Below are 14219 nucleotides of genomic sequence, written 5' to 3' on the forward strand. Positions count from 1 at the left end.
CAAGAACACAATGAGGTCAAGTGAATAAAAAAGCACCCGTAAAAGCACCCATAAAAACACTCTTGCATAAGAAGAGCAAAATTAGTAAGACACTTCTGTCTGGAAAATCCTAACATCTCTTTTTAAAACTGCTTAAAAATGTTCTGAACTATGACTTTCACTTACTATACAGCCCTCTTCTTGAATTCACAATGAACATGCTCAGAAAAAGGCAAGATGACTTCTGCTTTTTATTAAAAAGAGCTACAACATGAAACAACCTCAAAACTAAAATTTCAAAAAGCCAAACAGATCTAAGAAGTTTATTATGTACATTTGTTTCAGATAGATTCAATCTCATACTGCGAAGAAACACAATACTATACTTTTTTCCATTTATGTTACAGTTTATTTGCACAGAAGGCTGCCCTTCTGCAACACTAAAACGTGTTCTTGACAATACAGCCCATTAGGAATGAGTTGACACTGGGGTCCAATTGCAACCTCAGTCCTTTACAGGCAGTAGTAGAATACTATAAGCAAGGACAAAACATGATTTAGTTTTTACATTTAAATATTCTTCTATATTACAAGGAATACACACATTTGCAGCTGATCTTCCATCATCTATAATTATTATTATATCATGCCTACTTATTACTACAAGAAAATAGTATGTCTAAAGTTTGCACCAAAGACTGATTAAATGCTCTTGGTTCCTTATTACTCATTATTAAATCTGTGGTTTGGTCATGGCGATATCAAATATTTCAACTGTTTAATCCAATTCTAAAATTAATCTAATAGTTACGGCTCTCCAAGTTATAAAGTTCAATGTCCAGAATGCTTTAAGAACCCTGTTTGTTCCATAAAGCATTAATCCAAGCGTTAGCAAGTGCAAGATGTTACACCATTAGGCTTTTTTTCTGAAGATATAACCTTACGTGACGAAGGCTTTTCTCAGGCATTAGTTTTCACAGCACAGCAATAGGGAATAGAGGAAATCTTCAGAATTTTCCCGAGCACTGAAGTATCAATGGCTTCCTACTAGTTGCTGAAGCACACGACAAAAAGAGCATGAAAAGCCTTGTGAATGTAAAGAATGAAATAATAAAGTCCAAAAGAGACAACACAGTGTTACTTAAGTTTACACAGTAGCACTCATCTCTGTTTTCTCTGCATGAGGATGCACACAATACAACCTACAATTCCTGCCGATTTATATTCTTCGTAACAGCAAACAGACAAACTATACTTCTGTACTGGCATTGAAAGCTTTCTTTTTTAGTAGTCATAATAATATCTAGCAGTGGTTCAGACAGCAACAAGTTCAGCTTCCTAGCACAGTAAGTTTTTAAAGCTGTTTCAGGAGAACATATAGATTTGTATACTAACACAGGTGGAAAACACCTCATTTCTCTTGCACTTAAGTTTCAAATAAACATACCACAATATACTAACACAAAACAGAGTGATACTTCCCAAAATAATTATTTTCATCCAATTCATTTTATAGTCTCCAAATTTATTGAGTATTCTTTTTCTTAGCTAATACATATTTCTTACTACACATTTATAATTATTAACACATTTTAAATACCCTAACAACAACCACATCATTAAATATTAAAAATCTCAGCCTCTTCTGCTGTGATATTAATACCTCTGCTCTGAATCTAAACACCAAAAACACACACAAAAAAAAAATCAGTGGCTACGATTTATAATGTAGAATGATAGAACAACTTATACCAAATATTTTAAAATCAAAAAACCCTGATAAACTGGACTCAAGTCTTTTACAATATGAATAAGAATCCATAGAAATATACAGACATATCTTCTATTAGGATCTTGAAAAAATGGATAAAGTCCAAAATATCAAAGAAATGAAGGGAGGGAGAGGGAAGATTGGAGAGAAGCAATCAAACTACCACCTCTGTACATAAACCCATTTAGTGAAACTTGTTGCCACTAATGCAACTTTCTACAGTCTAGTAAGAGTTATTTAACATGTTATCATAAATGTTAAAGATCCTATGAGACAACCTGAATTTCTGCACTTAGTTTTTACATGCTTGTCTGATCAAAAGTAAACGAAACGGGTTGAAAAAAACCAAAACCACTCCACTAACTGAAACCGTAATTATTAAACAGTTTTAATGAATAGGGACAATACTCCTGGCCAAACCCTCTAAGCATCAGTTCTCAAACCCACACTAATCAATATTACCAATAAGATTGAAAAATAAAAAAATAACTAAATAAATAATCTTGCACATGACACAAACTAATGTTCTCATTGTTTATCACCTCATATCAGAGCAACCTGGATCATGTATAAACTTGACAATAAAATACACCCTAACATAGCAAAATGTCAGGTGGCTCGCTCAGAGAAAAAGAAAACAGAAACTTCATACACTTTGGGAAACAAGACTAGAAGCATGGTTATTCTAGACAAGCAATTGAATGTGAATATCATAACTTCATGTTTGTAGCAAGAATAAATCTCAGGACTGTTGTCCTTTTTGCATAACCACATAATTTTGATCACAGAACTAGTAAGAAACCTGTCAATTACAGCCTCTAACATCTAGGAAAAAAAAGTAGCAATGACAATACTCTCCACATTGATTAAGTTGCTTCAACAAGATGAAAGGGCAACATGCTGAATCAAATATCTGAACCCTTTACTAGACTGGCCTCAGGGCAGAACACCAGAGACCATCCACTTCCAAGGCAGTCTAGCTGTTTTAGGGTTTTCAACTGCTATTTATCTTATTCCCTTGCAGTAAGGGGCCATGAGGCCCTGCTTTTTCCCTATAATTTTTGAGAACAGGTACTCAATTTTCTATTCATGATGTAATACTTCCTTTTCAGTTATGAAGCCCAAAGTTATAAATATAGTAAGATATTATTTCATGCTAAGGGCTTTTAAGCTGTACGCCTCAAGAACAGAACCAATATCCTCCTCCTCCAACCAACAGAATAGACTATTTAAGGAAAGAATTATTTTTCAGCTGTAATGAACCTACAATGATCATCTAGTTCAACTACCTAGGGACTAATACTGTGACTGTAGACAAAAAAAATAAATCTTAAAACTAAACGGAAAAAAAAGTTTAAAACAAAAAGCTTCCTTTGATCTGCAGGATTAGAGTGATGTCTCACTATCTACAACTTAAATTCTTCCTGGGGAACAGAGCAAAAAAGGAAGTAACACTTCAGCATTCCATTCTTAAAAGATCCCATCAAACTGCACAAATGTCCAAACCATAATTTCTCATGTTCAGGCACCTTCCTAGCCTTGCTTTTCCACTGACATACAGAATACATTGTGGCTTCTGTTATTTCTGATGAGGTTTACACACACTTCTATGCTACTGGTAGGTGCTGAGTAGCTTTTACTACCATCAATCTTTCTCAACTATTTGAAGGGAAGCATAATGGCATCTTACAGGTTAGGTTCATTCCACCTGTGGCTTTAAAACATTAATTTATTTTCAGTATACCACACTTACGGCTTTTACAAAACTCAGCCCTACAAATATTTTAAATGTTGTCGAAAGCCATTCAGCTAATGAATTACAGATATTACTACGATGTTATAGTTCTACTTCACTCATGTGCTATTCTTCGTTAAACCATGCTTACACACAGCACCTGATGTACCACCACAGTGTGCAGTAGCCCATGCCACTACCTCAATTACACCATAAGGCCTCTTTTAGAAAAGTGAACTTTAAAGTTAAACTGCAAAAGTCAGGCTATCCCCTTCTGACTCCCTTCCTGTTTTCTAAGGAAAATTCAAGGCTGTCTCCCAACTATGTTAAACATTACACCTAATTATTAACTAATTATTAATATTCTATATTCCTAAAATCTTGTGACATTAACACATTATATAGATTTTTCCTTCAAAGCACATATAAATTAACACAACTTATTGCTTGGTTAACTGCAAATAATTAAAGCATAGTACAGTATCTAAGCCAGATATTAAGTTGGAAGCATTTTACATTATTTAATCCTGACAAAATTACCTTTGTGAAATACCTAGATACCTTGAAATGCTTTAAATTAAAATAGTATAAGTATTCCCACTACTACAGTAGCTTTAATTTCACTTTTTTCAAAACTCTGTATTTCATGCAACATTTGATCAGAAAGCACCAAATTAAGAACAGGAACTCAAGGACAACCATTGTGAACAACCACATTGAAATGTCCCAAGCACAGAAGAAAGTCTTACCAGCATTAAAATTCATGTTTCAATAAGCATGTTCATAACTGCTCAAACTCAGCTCAAACTTCCAACTATTTTTTAATGTACCAACTGCCTAACTCAGCCTGCAGATTCTTGCACAGTTCCATGCTAGCTAACTGCAAGCAAACATTTTGCCATTTCCTGCTGCCTTACAGCCATTTCAGTCAGAAGATACTTCCTCTGAAAAAAATCACGCTTGCACAAGCTCACTAAAGGTGTTACAAGCTGATAGCTGATTTTTTTTTAAGACTGTCTGCTTCATTCCAACTAAACTCACACAAGCCATCTGCCTAAGGAGACTGAATTTTCAAGAAATCACTGAAAACAATCTATCTGCTCTAGGGAACTTGCATAACAACTCCCCTCAAAAATCCTGGCCTCTCTGTAAGGAAATCAGAAGTAACTGAAACACCAGTTTTGTCTTCTGTCTCAATGCTCCTTCAGCCAACACAATGAAGGTTGCCATTTGATATAAATAATAGCAGAGGAAGGTGGATATGAACAAGAAGCACCCAGGAAGTGTATTAAGAACAGAGCACAGCTGTAAATTCGAGAATTATTTCCACTACATTCACTCCTCCATAGAACCAGAATGCAACTCCACTGTCCCAGAAACTTAATACACCTCTATCTTTTAAATCAAGAAGCATGTCATAACCTTCTTTATTGAGAAAAGGAAGAGATAATGGACAACTAGTACAACAACAGGGGTTAAAAATTGTTGCAGCTGTCTGAAAACTAGAAACACATTAAAAAATAAGAAACACAAATCACTATACCCATTACTAGTAATCCCCCCTGCACTGAAAATTCTTAACTGTTAAATCACAGAAACCTCCCTGCTAAAGAGCTCCTCCCTTCAGTACACAAAATAGACTACAAAGACACCAGTTTTCAGAAGAATCCACCAACCAGCCAAGAGAGGTAAGAGGAATGTTTTAACTGCTTTTAGGGACAGTGCTTGAATTAGGAGAAAGTGACAGAAACAGAACTCTCAGACAGTTTTGCCATCACAGTGCGTACACCGATCTTCCGTGCTTCCATTGCCATCACCTTCATTGAGAAAGTGAGAGCATTATAGTCTGATAAATTTTAGAATAGAGGTTCCTTTTTATTTCTGCATGTGGACAAGCTATAGCTGAAGATACGACTTCACAGTCTATCTGAAGCCAGGTAAGTCTTCACTGTTATGAGAAGGAAGGCAACCTTGCTCACTTTCACCCTAACCAACTTCTCATCGCTTGTGTCACCACATACTGAGACAAATCAAGTCAATCTGGCTGAAAGGGAACTAGGGGAGAGGAGTTTAAATTATTTCAGTTTTCAGTTGCATCACATGCTTTTTGAACACTAATAATGGCATAAGAAACAGGAAGAGTACACAATCATGGATAGAATCAACTCTTAGCATCAGTGCGAATCTATCATGAAACACATCCTGAAAGAATCCATCATGGAAGAAATACTAAATAGCTGGAGCGAATAAGGTTAAGTGCAAAAGATCTGAGCAGGTGAAGGCAAAAAAAAGTCTTTGCACTGGAAATTATGATAAATCCAGGGAAATCCTCAACAGAAAAATCAGTCAGAAAATTCAGTTTAGGACTAACACTTTGAATAACCTGACCACAAGTACGTAAACCAGTGACAAAGCTACAGCAGGTAACGCAGATTATGTAAAAAACGGAAGCGGGCAAAAATTTTACATCTGCTGACAAAAAAGAAGCCAGAGTTATGAAACTGTAAACAAAACTGCACAATTCAAATATCTGGAAATTCAGGTCAAAAACCCCCTGTAATTAGAGATGACAGAGTATGAGTAACCAAGTACAATAGCTGTATTCACTGTGACAGTCAGTATCTTCCTACTTTTTAGCAAAAGAAATTTTCATGTACCAAAATTTTGCGTCTGTGTGAGAGACGCAAGACAGAACATGCTCTCTAAATTTATCAAAAGCTCAATTTGTCATTTTTCTCCTACATAATATGAGATTCTCAGAGTAATCTGTTTTCCACTGTAATTTCATTTCCATCATATTAAAGTTTGTTTCCATCAAGCTAAGTCCCCTGGGTAAACAGAAATCGACTGAGGCACCAGGAAGAAAAATTGTCCATACCTTCTTTGTTGCAGAAGTTAAATGACGTTTTACAAGAAAAGAAACAGAACTGCAGGAGTCAAAGGGAAATCTCTGGGTTATAAGGCAGCTACACAGAACCCCTGAGAGTTAATTCTGTCTGTCTTATTCATACACACTGATGAGGAAATCACAAACATTTCAAATCTACCTTTTCATCCTTGTATTACTTTTCTTGGTATCAAGATAAAGGCAAAACTGAGGAAGAGTGAGGAGGCCCTACAAGCAACATCACCCAACATATGCTGTGTCTGTAGCATCTGAATGTCTAACAAAAATCTGGAAAAGTTATGGCAGGAGCCTCTGTGCCTCAATTCTTCATCAATAAAACAAAACAAAATGCAAGCTTTTAATTTACTGAATGAGGTGAGAAATAATACATTAATGTCTGGAAAATGTACAGGCTGAGAGTGAAAAGCACCTAGCAAGTTTATTAACAGAGTAATAAATCTACTCAGTACAGGACTTACACCGACTTAACACGTGCATTTACAGAGTGAATTCCAAAGACAATTCAATCCATCTTCCAGACTGCATGAGTCAAGGATCCAATGGGAAGTAGAGTTCATCATTAAGTGGGGGAAAAAATATCCATTGGTTTAATGATGTATCATTCTCATATTTCCCCACTTACTTCTATGTAGATTTAGACCAATCTTCTTAAATTACCCATGGCTCATTTGAAAACATTCCCCCTAAAAAGTGAAATGCTTAAGCAGAGAACAACTTGGGCAATTTTTCCAAAGCTCGTAACATCATTTGTTTTTCACTGCACATGATTTTTTAAGTAACATCACTAAGCCACATGATAGTTCACCTGAAAAATAAATAATGGAAGGTTTTTTTTAAAAATAAAGCTTCTATTTCATCTGAGGAATCCATTCTGAAATACTACAAGCTCCAAGTCCTGAAGAAGTAATAGGTACCATCGCTGGGAAAAAAGTTAATACTTCTATTAACTTATGTTAAATTCCACTTATGTTTTAAGTGGAATTCCACTTATGTTCTAACTTGGGGCAGGTGGCAGAAATCAAACTTCTTACTTGCACTTACCAAGCATCTGAGTGAAAATAAGGTAACTCAAACATCGATCTCATATTCATAAATTCAGCAAAGAAATAAAAAAAAAAAAAAACAAAACACCAAAACCACAACAACTAATTACATGCACCCTGTAACAACCTGTTGCCTGTAAAGAAAACTTTGCTAGCTAACCTCACCTGTTTTGGTGAAACAGCATACTAGTCACCCAGAAGCATGAACCACCCAGAAGTATGAAGTAGGAATAAGAAAAAAAAAAAAAAAAAAAAAGAAAGGTCCACCCACTAAAACAATTGAGCACTCTGAACTCATAAGGAACATTTTCAAGGAAAAATATCATGAAAAAAACAAAACACCATACACTACAGAAAACCCCCAAACAGAATTAAACAGGTACCATTCAGGATGGAAAACAACACACACTTATTTTATCAGATCAACAAAATCTCACTATACCATTTATTTAAAGCAGACTTAAGACTAAGCAGGCAAATGAACTATAAAAACGTAAAGAAAACGTATTTCTTAAGAGAAAAAATCTTAAAAACATTTTCAGTACTTGTGAAAGAAGCAAAGAAAAACTTTTACACATATTGTATCAGTCTACAGAAACATATCTCAAAATAATCGTAATTTCTATAGATGAAAAAAAAAAACACTGCAGCTGAATTGTTGAAACATCAACATGGTTAAGCCTTCTACCAACCCCTGCCTTCCCATTTCTTCACAGAAGTTCTGAAATAAAAATAAGTTAGTCATCAAACATGCTAGGGAATCTGATTGTTAAAGAGATATGGAATGAAGAATTCTAGTGGACAATCATCACATAGAAGCTAATTGCATACAATAATAAACTCACATTTGAAGTGAAATCTGCTGTTAGAAAAATCAAAAGCATAACTGAAGGGCTAGTCTTCACTGTGTGAACTACAACTGTTGATCTTATTTTCAGACCCATGAAACACAGTGGCTCATCAGCACTGAAAATCTCTCAAACTGTATTTTAGGCACAGTATAGTGTAAACACACATTAAATGCATGAAGTAGCTTTCACAGGAGTCATTTTGATTCTCTGCTCTCGACTGCTGGTTACTTCTGCAGGCCTACATAATGTGTATAACTTGTACAATACCTCAATCTTCCTGTGTGACAGGTATAAACAAACAATACATCAAGTATTGACTACAACTTCAACTTTAGAAAAAGACAACCTTCCCATGTACCAACTAAGGATCAGTCAACACTGCACATTTGAATTGTAAATCAAATTCTTATTTTGGCTACTACTTGCCAACCAGAAAGCTAAACAAACACGTTGGTCATTTGCTACCTTCAAGAACCATGTCCAGAGCTGCTACTGGTTCTCAATAGTCTTTCCATTATCAGAAAAGAGATATGAAGAAAAAAGGAAAACTCATGATAGGACGCATTACCAAACCTTTCTTCATCTGGTCAAAAAAATGTTAGAATGGTGCAGATAAATTAAAAATTTCAGTCATACACCTGCTTAACAGAGGATGATACTGATCACATGGGGTTTTTTCCATGCCTGAAGATACATTAGTTGACAGCAAAGCTTCATTACTTCTATGCCAACTGCATCTATTGCCATTGATGACAATGAAGCTTTTAATTTCATTTCAAAGTTTTTCATTTTATAAAAAACAAAAACCTGCTTTCCCAATTCTAAAAAACAGAAGGAAAAGGAAAAGAATTAATGGCTTCTCAAATGCCATAAGGAGAATTCACGTTTCAAGTTACATCTTCACTAGACACATTACAAACTGTCAACCACAGCAATCTGGTTAAACTGCTACAAGAATAAGAACAGTAGGGATTTTCAGGAAATCTGGAGGTTATCTCCTTGTCAAATTACCAGAATTATCATGAAGAAACTGTAACACAGCAAAAGGGCTATAAAGCACTTAAGAAATCTGACATTACCTAGGGAAAACAGTGATTACATCATCTTAAAAAAAAAGTCTCATTGCATGTGTGTGCACACAGTTATAAGCAGTCACGAGAAGCACCCAGGATTTTAAGGTCCCACTTTAACTACTAAAGCACTGTCTCAAAGACAGGTCAAGGCATATGGAGGGCTGTGCAAAACTGGAGCCTGAAACTGTAGAACAATGCACTAGAGTTTCCACTTGCAAGCACCACAGAATATATGTAACAACTAAAAAAAATATCTAAAAAACATGGAAATCCTGACAGATAAAGGATTCAGGAAAATGCATTAGAAGGAAACATCAGAAATCAACAAAACAATATTTTATTTCTAAACTAGAAATATACAAAGTGTAATATAAAATATAAACTTGTTTAAGCTTTTAGTTTATCAAAATTTTGTTCTGTCACCAACTTATACACCGTTCTTATTTAACTTTCAAATTCATGGACTTGTTCTGTTGAAACTTACTCAAAAATCACATTGAAGTACTTCATTGCCAAGACAGCAGAAAAACTAAACAGCAAAAATGCAAGGCTCATATATTGATGTGCCAGTGTATTTAGAAAACATTCTCATATCAGAAAAGAGACTTTCTTCCCATCACCACCAATTTTCCTTTCTGGACAAGGGAAGTTCCACCCACAGCCAATAAATACAGGCCTGCCCAAAGCACAGTGCTAACAAGGACACCCCCCTCCAACCACAAAAACCTGGCTGGTAACAGAAGCATCCTACCTGGCATACATCAGTGCTGCTTTTTTCTTTACTGAATGCATTTCTAAACAACCTCTTTTTTCTTCTTTCACTATTTCAGACCATTACAGCAAGGACCACCCTGAGACAAAACATACCTTTTCATCTTCCCAAATCCAGTCCCACTGAAACCAGAAAAAAGCTTAAGCAGCTATTAAGTGACTTAAGGATCGAAGCCTATGGAATTTATAACGTAGATTTTTGTGTCATTCCATGTTGCCATTTAGCTGTTATGAGAAGTGTTACTTGTTGTAAAGGCTCTTCTAAGGACAATTTTCTATTACTTGAGTTTTGAAGAACTCATTTCAAACAAAAAGAAAAGTCTTTTACAGTACATAGCAGAGAGGGGGACACGAGCAAACATTAAGAAGTTACATATTTGTGTCTTGCATTCAACATATTTTTGAATCTTAGCTTAACAAAAATAGATAGGGGAAAAAAGTTTCTTCTGTGAGTTATCCATTCAGCTGTACATCTTTAAGGAATGATGCAATGTGGAATTCCCCTTTTATGAGTGAATTCATAGCTAAACACTAACTACCAAACAGTATGATTTGCCCATGCAAGGATCTGTATGCAAGAAAATTACATTCTTCTATTGGCAGTTACATGTGCAAGGGAAACTAAACCACTAAACAGGGTTACATGCTTTTCTTTGAGGATACTAAAATAAAAGCTTCCCATAGTAACATTTCTGATAGCTATGCATTACATTTAAAGAAGTCTTTATTTTAACTTAATGAAAAAAGGTTTAAAATACTAGCATTTGCAACATGCCTAGTTTTTAAATCTACATCCTATGGATCTCTTTTGAAAGTATAATAAGGCAAAAAAAATTAACCAAAAGCAAGTAATTATTCCCACAGTTAATACTAACTAATCCTTGAAGAAAACCATATATTGGTAATGCAAGCAAGTAGATGGCAAGCCTGTGAACATACATGTATCCAAAAGGGTTTATTCCCAGCATTTTAACTTTTATTTGAAATCACATCAACAGCAGGCAACCAAAAAACTGTACCAGACTTAATTCAACTCTCAAATGAGTAATAGCTTCTTATAAAGTGAAACAAGCATCAGAAAATTCACAACAGAAAATAAAGAGTTGGCTGTGCTTTCAAGCTCCCTTAAGAAAAAAAAAAAAAAAAAAAGAAGCAAAATGATTTTACAGTAAGTTACAACTGACTACCTTAAGAACTTATTTACTACTCTGCTCTCCATTGTTGTGGGAAAAGTTATTAACAGCTCTCTTGTAACCTTACCAACCCTCAATATTTTAAATTATTTTACCAAATCATATCTACAGAAAGCGCTCAAAACACCAATGGGTTCAAGTGGACAGCGTAATGTCTCAGAAGTGCAGTAACTGACACAGTGGCAGAAGGATATTCTGAAATGACTCCGCATGCTCAATCTCTTCAAGACTCTAAACAAGATCCAAGTCACAACATAGTTCTATCATGAATTGCAGAGGAAACCTCTTTTAATCATATTCTCAAATCCCGCTACAGCTTTAAGCATAACACAGACAGCAAATACAATGTAGCTGTTTTAGAAAGACATCTCACTACAAAACTGTACTTTGTTATAGCACTATGAGAACTTGTAGATGTTCTTACATTAATAAGAGCATAAAATTTAGGTTTTATACATGAAAATGCCACTCACTGCTACAACATGAATGTAAATTAGCTCAAATTTCCCATGCAGAAAAATCCAAATCTCACTGCATGTGAGCATGTATTTATAAAAGACTTTCTTTCCATCCCTTGCCTCTACTATGGAAAAACTTTAACTACCATTCTGCAATATCAAATTTTATCAAACTGCTCTTCCTAAACATAGCCAACTGCTTGGCAAGACAGCTAAAGTATCTGACACTGATCATTACAACCTCTTATGAAAAACGGAACAAAATAAATATTACAGTGATGTTCTACGCTAATGGTAAAGGGCAGGTATGGCAGTAGAGCTTAATTTTTAATCGTTTTTGTCATTAGGTTTGTCTCAGCAAGGCAGTATGCATAACAACACCGTTATGTAAAAAAAGAGAGAGACATGTATTTTATAATACAAGCATCGTGTATGTTGGCTACATCAACAGCACGTGCCATTGCTAACTTTGCAAAACTCAAGGTACTACAACAAAAGATAGACATTATCAAGCTGTGTTCCCAAAACATACCCTCAAGCACAGCTTTACATTTTGAACTGTGATTTTAAACACGGGTGATATGGATAATAAAGCTGGTTGTTGCTACCCTGAGTTTCAAGAGGAGACACATGTTCTAAGAAAAACTTAAGATACCTGAACAAAAGAAACCATGTCCACATGTTCAGATTAGTAACACTAACATTCACATCCAGTAAACAAATTTCTAAAGGACACAAAAGCCTTCACATGTACAGTTTTTCAAGTGAACAGAAAACTCAAAGTTTCTTACACCTTCAGACAACTTCACACCCAACTCTGCAAGTACTCGATAAGCAAGACTCCTGGTTCGATTAAATGTTTGTGATTACAACAAAAAAAAATTTAAAGCTTTTGTGATTTTGCAGGGTTTGGCTTGTTTTGTTTGTTTGTTTGTTTTTAATAAACAAATCATGCCTTAAGTGGAAAACAGTAAGGGACACTTCTGACTCATTTACTTCAAAAATGAAGCTATCCTGCTCAGGATGTTTTCAGAACATACCTACAGTTTTTAGATCTCTTGGAATAGAGAAAAGCAGTATTTCTGGGGGGACATCAAAAAATACACTCAGGGTACTGTGCAACACAGAAGTGCTTGCCATTCAAATATCTGAAATGTGTTGTCAACTTCTTTCTAAACCAGAGGAGGAAGGTCAGAAGTATTTTCCATGGAGCTTAGCGTATTTCCAATACACTTTTGAGAGAAACTCAACTTTAAAGACTAAAAAGTTATTTGTTTGAACTAATAAAAACCTGAACCTATCTATTTTTACCTGAAGTTGTATTCATAGTGAAAAGCTCTCAACTACTTTCAATTGGAAATGTATGATAGTTTGGAACAAAGGTATTAGAGGAGCTTCTACTTCCCAAAGTCTATTTGATTTTGCTGAACAGACCCTAATCCACTATTTTTGTTTATCCTGAGTCTCACTTGCAAAAATTCCAGAATATTAATAAAACTCATAAACCTAAAAGCATCCATTTAGAACAGAAAGTAGTTGCACTGGTCCATTTTGGAGTACAAATGCTCCACAATGTGGGAAATAAAATGTTTATGTAAGGATTACAGTGTTCCACAAATACAGAAAGAGTAAACAGCTTTGCTATCACTAGCTTTATTGATCAGCATCTCTAGATGTAGTCCTTCTGTCAATTCAATGAGCAGAAGTGTCACCACAAGGGCAAATTCTGCAAGACATGAAGTAGCAGCCTGGAAAGACTAAGGCACAGGCTACTCCAAAAAAAAAAAATAAAAAAAAATTAAGAAAACCTACATGAAAGAAAAGTACAAAAGACAGTGGGCAGAGCGGAAAAAGTTACTGTGACACAATCTCACATTTACTTCTAGCTAGATTGATCCCTGTCTCATTCCCCTTCCCAAATAAAAAAAACCCCATGCTTCCACTGCAACTTCATGTTTTTCATTCAAAGTTATCTTAACAGTAGCTACTGTACCTTGTTGGTTCAAAGAATAAGCATTACTTCAACTCAAAAGTATCAAAGGTGTTATTTGGAAAAAAATAAACCAAAACAAACCCCTACCAACACTCTCATGTATGACTTAGGTTCTGCTGACATAAAGATGTTACTTGATTGCGCATAGGGAGTTCTAACAATTTCTCAAACAGTTTCTAACAGTTTTATTAAAATATCAAGAATAAAGTTATCTGCCTACAGCTTTCAGTCACCCTTAAATCTTTCTTATTGGAGGCACCATTTCAATTTCATAATCAATAAAGTTCAATCCTCCAGATACCCTTCCTAAACAACAATTTTAATATCCATCTGCCAGGCATTTGAGAAGTTTGCTAAAAAACACAAGTTACCTAGTCAGTCTGTCACAACAAGCATGGCCACTAGTATACTTGACACTGCATATTAACACCTAAATTCAACAGT

The sequence above is a fragment of the Indicator indicator genome, chromosome 1 (assembly GCF_027791375.1).
Source record: "Indicator indicator isolate 239-I01 chromosome 1, UM_Iind_1.1, whole genome shotgun sequence".
Classification (NCBI taxonomy): domain Eukaryota; kingdom Metazoa; phylum Chordata; class Aves; order Piciformes; family Indicatoridae; genus Indicator; species Indicator indicator.